General features: G+C 45.2%; 1 protein-coding gene across 2 annotated transcripts in view; it reads left to right on the top strand.

The window, feature by feature from the left end:
* The first annotated feature begins 374 nt into the window (after positions 1-374).
* WDR37 (WD repeat domain 37) overlaps positions 375-6,000 on the top strand; it is a 43,800-nt gene continuing 38,174 nt past the window's right edge. The window contains exons 1-2 of one of the 2 annotated variants that reach the window (XM_021528818.3): positions 375-612; positions 5,887-5,918. The gene's annotated coding sequence lies outside the window, so the exon portion shown is untranslated. The remainder of the gene's footprint in view (positions 613-5,886; positions 5,919-6,000) is intronic. The other variant, XM_021528819.3, reaches the window with a different exon arrangement.

Here is a 6,000-nt window from a genome sequence, read left to right as displayed (position 1 = left end):
CTCCTGCCCGGCCCCGGCGGCGTCCCCGAGCCCCGGGGCTCTCCGTGTGGCCGGGGCGTTCCCGAGCCCGCGGGCTGTGCCGGGCGGGAGCCTCTCCGTGTGGCCGGGGCGTTCCCGAGCCCGCGGGCTGTGCCGGGCGGGAGCCTCTCCGTGTGGCCGGGGCGTTCCCGAGCCCGCGGGCTGTGCCGGGCGGGAGCCTCTCCGTGTGGCCGGGCCAATTCCCGAGCCCGCGGGCTGTGCCGGGCGGGAGCCTCTCCGTGTGGCCGGGGCGTTCCCGAGCCCGCGGGCTGTGCCGGGCGGGAGCCTCTCCGTGTGGCCGGGGCGTTCCCGAGCCCGCGGGCTGTGCCGGGCGGGAGCTGTCCCGCTGCCAGCCCGTCGCCATCGCGGCTCGGAGCGGGGGCCGCGCCGCTTCCGCCGGATGTCGCCGCGAGGGCTCGGCACCGGGGAGGCGCGTCCTGCCCGAGCGGCGCCGCGATCGTCGCTGCTGCTGCCGCCCGCGCTGCCGCCCCTCCCGCCTTCTCCTCCTCGTTGTCCTCATCCTTCCCCTCCTCCTTCTCCGCGCCGCCTGCGGCCCTGCCCCTCCCCGCCCGCCGCCGCGGCTGTGGCTGACAGGTGAGTGCGGGGGCAGCGGGGCGCGGACCCTCCGCCATCTTCGCGGCCGCCGAGGGGCGCGGGGTGCGGGCGCTGCGGGGCAGCGGCGGCGGCACCGTCGCGGTGCGGTGCCGGCTCCATCGCGGTGCGGTGCCGGCTCCATCGCGGTGCCGGCTCCATCGCGGTGCGGTGCCGGCTCCATCGCGGTGCCGGCTCCATCGCGGTGCCGGCTCCATCGCGGTACCGGCTCCATCGCGGCGATACCTCCGCGGTGCCGGCTCCATCGCGGTGCCGGCTCCATCGCGGTGCCGGCTCCATCGCGGCGGTACCTCCGCGGTGCCGCCGCCGCCGCCCGGGCCCGCGGCGCACACCGGGGCTCCTGCCCGGGCACCCCCTCCCTCCCCGTCCTATTCGGCTTTATTTCCGCGTGAAACGACTTGCACGTTCTCCCATAAAAACCCGAAATAACCGAAAATAAGCTCTCCTTCCTCTTCTGTGTGCCGCGGTTTTTGAGCGCTTCCAGCCCGAGGCTGTGGGGATGGTCCGGGTCGGTAGGGAAGCCGAGGGTGCTGCTGAGGGGACTCCTGTCGCTAACTTTGTTGGTGTGCTGCTGCTTATCCTAAGGACAGGCCAGGCATAGAGCCCCTGTAGTTTACAAGCGTAGTTCAGATCCTCTGACACCTGCACAAATGGAGTAAGTGTGAAACGCCCGAATTTCTGAAGTGAGGCACAGCTAAATGATGAGGGGAGCGTCATTTGTGGTGGCACGGGGTGAATCTGGCCTTCAGCAGTGGGAGGGAGGATGACATGGAAGTGTTCAAGATGGATAAAAGTGTCTGCAAAGAGGCATCTTCAGTAGTTCTCTCTGTTTCTGAGTTAAAGCCTTGTGAAAATAAGTTTGAGGGAAGAATAGATATGTATTCTTAATGTATTCAGAGGTTGAGTGGATGTTAGGTTCCATTCCTTATGCAAAGACGAGGAGAACTTCTTTCAAATTGTGTTTATCTGTGGCTCAAGGACATCATGGTGTTTGTGAGAAAAGAGAAACTTCTATGTGTGTTTTTATCTCTCTTGTCCAGCTTGTCAAATTTATTTTGTTATTGTGTTAAAGTGGGTTTTCTATAACAGTAATGTCATGGGAGGTTTACGTAAGGAACTGGTGGAACAGTTTCTGTGAAGTGATTCAGTGTCATTGAGTACACCTTGACATGATACAAACAACTGGTGTTCAGGCACCCATTTTACAACATTACGACTGCATAATTTTCCTTGAGCAAATTTCTTAAACTGCTTTCCAAGCAAGTCTGCTGTTGTTGTTTCTTGATGTTTTTGAAAGAGAGCTGGTAACTCCAAGAACCCACAAGTATGTTTTCTAATGAGTAGTTTAGATTAGATAATCTTTGTGTGTGGTGTTGGCTCTAACCTGTTTTATAATAACTTTAGCTGTTGGGCAATTATTTTAAGAAAAGGTGGCACCAAACATTAGAATTTAAGGCAGAGGCTAACTGTAATGTTGTTTGTATTTTTAATGCCAATTGTTTATGTGTATGTTTGTCCCTGAACTAGATTTAGCATGTTAAATCTAAAGATTTTAAGATGAGACTGCCTCTTTAATATAGACAGGCCCTTCCACTGTCTATTTCTTTAATTCAGGATTTGTTTGAAGCATGCAGTCTTTAGTGTGGACTGAAGTGCTTATGTTTGTTGGCACAGTCACAAGACAAATATTGTGAGTGTGGTGATAAAGTCTTACAAGAAGACCTTACTTCTATGAAATCCTGAAATTGCAAGCCAGAACTAGTACTTGCCAAGTAAGGAGGAATTAAGTGGTATTGCAGTCTATAAATTTGAGATGAGATTAGGATCATTTTATGTCATGGAATTTTAAGTCTTGGAGCTAAGACTAGTAGGTTGTCTTATGAGGTGAAAGCCAGGGTGAGGGGCTTTTTCTGGAGGCCAAGCTTTCAAAGCCCTGTGGGGAGAGTTGGTTACTGCTCTGTGAATGTCATGGAGGAATGGACAGGATGGTTTTCTTGCAAGCCAGAATGACTTGTATTTTCTCATCTGCAAGCCATATGTAGTGACTATTTTTAGGCCTGGTGTTCAAGATGGTAGGCTGGGTGCTCACAGTGCTCTTACATGGACTCTTGGTAGGTTCTGTAGTTCTCTGTGCTAGACCACATGAGGTAATGCTTCAGGAATGTGCTGTACAGAGATTATTTATTGGTGCTTCTGAAGAGCTTGCTAGATATATTACAGTTAGAATCAAAATTACTTGCTTTTGTTCAAGCCTTAAGAATAAAAAGATTCTAGTTTACTGGCAAGTAATATATTCCTAAATGAAGAGCAGTGATACTACAGGCAACTCTGCTTGAATACAACCATAATAGCAATTAATTTAATGCATCCATAACAATTACACAAATATTATTTGTTTAGAGACAGCAGAATAAGAGTCTGGCTTCTGAGTGTGGTGTAGTTCTGGTTAAATCTCCTTTGCTCTTGAACTTCCTTCAGATTCCTCACCCTCAGGTCTTGTATTTGCATCCCTGTGCCTGCATGGAGGCTACTTCTGGGCTGTTTGGGATTTGCTAATATAGAAATGGGAGCTGCAGTGTCTGTGAAACAGCTGAGGAAATAAAGTACCCATCAAACATATTTTAAGAGTTAACCAGCTGTAAGTAATTTAGTAGGACCTGATGCTGTCTGTTGAACACTTCAGTAAAGTCAGTTCATCAATACCTATAAATAAAAGAAGGTACAATATATACTGATAGGTTTTTAACTAGTGTTGAATGTAAGATTATATTGTACCTTGCACCATTTAAACTAGTTGAAACAATGAGCACTCTGTGAGCACAGGTGGCAAGGGTCTCAAAGGGAAGCCTTCAGGACATCAGCAATTTCACTAAATAGGTTTTAGTCTGATGATTATTAGTGGACTCAGGAAGGGTTCTATTGTATTTAAAAAATAAATCCAAGTCTGCTAATTACTGTTGTTTAGTATTAGATAATATAAGCTTGTATGGTGAGAGTAACATTTTTTGCTTTAGCAGACTGTAGGCAGGCTAGGTCAGCCCTGCATTTTGGTGTGACTGCAGCATTTGCTGACATAGTTGAATTAGCAAGATCAAAGCTTGCTAGCTGCAAAACTGGGCTGCTTTACATTTGGATGTTGCTGTTAGAAGCTTGCTTAGAGTAGGTATACACTAATGTGTTAAAAGTTTTTATCCATGATTTCAGCTGTATACCATACTTGAAATGTATTGATGCAGCTTCTTTACTCTGCTTTCTATTGAAATGAGGTTGTCACCTTCAGTGGTGGATGCCTTTTACATTTCAAGGAACATCTAGTTTCATTTGAAAGAAAGCTGCACTAAATTTAGAAAAAGGAAAATCAATGTTGTAATGCTTGAGTGGATTTCACAAGGTTTGAACTCACTCATTAGTGTTTCTAGCATCATCTGTGATGATCTGGAATGGTTTTGTTTGCTAAATATTTACCTTTAGCAAAACAGCTAGTCTTACAAAGCAGTTTGTTTAGCCTGATCTTTCTCAGGTGTGCAGCTTGCAGTGAATTAATGGCACTTGAATGTACAGCATCACTGCAGCAAATTGTTCACTGAAGACCTCAAAATGGAAGTTTTACTCCTTTAAATTTGATTTCTTTGCATATTAATAAAAGAGTGTAGTGGCATATGTTGATACTTAAATTCCCTTAACTCATGAATAATGCTGTCAAACTGAGTTCCATGTAATTAAGAACCTAATAACTGTAATCATTCTCCTCGCTTTCTGTTTTCCTTCCCTGCTTTGTGGAAAAAAAAAAACCCAAACCCACACACTCCCCTACATGAATGGGCATTTTGGTATTATAAGGTTTTAATGCTGCACTAGACAATAATTACTATTGTAAGATGCCTTTGTGTTTTATGTAGTACACACAGAAATTTTCTTCTAAGCCATGTTTGAAAATGGGAGACAAGATGAAGACATTTAAGCACACACAAATACATCAAAATTGTATGGGTGGGTTTTCTTTTTTTTCATTTGACACAATCATTTAAATAGTAACTATTGCTATTTCTAAACTCTAAAGAAAATGGAGCAGGGACATGTTGGGGAAGATGTTGCTGAATCTTCATGATGCTTTCCCTTTACAGACTTGAGTGTTGTCTTAGATGAACAAAAAAGGAAATGCAATACTGTAGCCATTCTGTCTGTGCTCTGACACATCTTAAAACAGCTTTTCTCCCTGGCTTCAGCAACATGCATACCCCAGGAATTCTTTCCTTTCAGCAGCCTTCTTGTTCTGTGTTCAAGAGCAGAAGTAGGCAAGTACGATTAGTTACTGCTGCAGTGAGTTTTTCAGTTGGGTAAGGCCAGTGTGTGCACTCTCAGTTGGTGCTGTTTCACTGTTGTAGCTGACTAAAACAGTAATTGGTTACACATCTGCTCTTTACTGATGAAATATTTCCTGTGACTGAGTTACAGAAAGGTAGGTGGTGGAGCTTTTATTTAATACACTGTAAAATATCCCGTGAGTTTAATTAAGCAGCATATCTGAAATACTGGAGTATCTTTGCATTGTGCAAGTAGTAACCACCTGTGGTCTACGTGTTTTCTGGAACATCTTTTACTCCCCTACTTCTGCAGATTTATATTGCTAGAAAGATTCTTTCGAGGCTTTGACAGATCGTTGTGTGAAGCCTATGCAAATGGAGTGTTTTCCAAAACGACTGAGCAGAATGTCTCTTAATCTCACTTAGTTATACAGTACTTGTCAACTGCCACCCTTAGTGAAAGTAGTTTAGTAATACAATATACTTCCTCTTTCTCCCCCTCTCCCTTTTTTCTCAGAAAGCACTTTTGTTCAGCCTTTTTTGATGCTTCATTGCTAATTTTTAGCTTCTGTGAATTTAGCTTTATTTGATTCAGGAAGCAAGATTCCAATTCTTCTTGGTGGTTTTTCCGTCCTACTTGGGGCATTACTGAGTAGAAGGAAAGTGACCTTAGTGAATTTTTCTTTTCAGAACCCATTTGGAATGCTCGAAAGTTAAGATTAACTATATCTGCCTAATAATATATAATGGATTGTTTTGAAGTACTTTTTTCTTACTTGGTTTCACTGGGATTTGGTGTCTAGCCTTGACTTGTGTTTATGTTTTCCCTCATCCCCCCTTTCCTGTTGTCTGGTGTGTTCTAACTACAAAAGTTTCAAAGAATTGAAAGACTTTGACTGGTTTGTGTGCTACATACTGTTTCACTAATCAATATTTAATATGGTTTTCATAGGATATGTAACATGACACTGATATTCTGGACAGGTAATTTTCATTGTTTGAAAACCTTACATAATAAGGGGAATCAGGTAACTGCTAGAAATGAGCACCTATTTTTTTTTTAGTA

Source organism: Lonchura striata, chromosome 1 (assembly GCF_046129695.1).
Source record: "Lonchura striata isolate bLonStr1 chromosome 1, bLonStr1.mat, whole genome shotgun sequence".
Lineage (NCBI taxonomy): Eukaryota > Metazoa > Chordata > Aves > Passeriformes > Estrildidae > Lonchura > Lonchura striata.
This window is presented reverse-complemented; position numbering and strand designations above follow the sequence as displayed.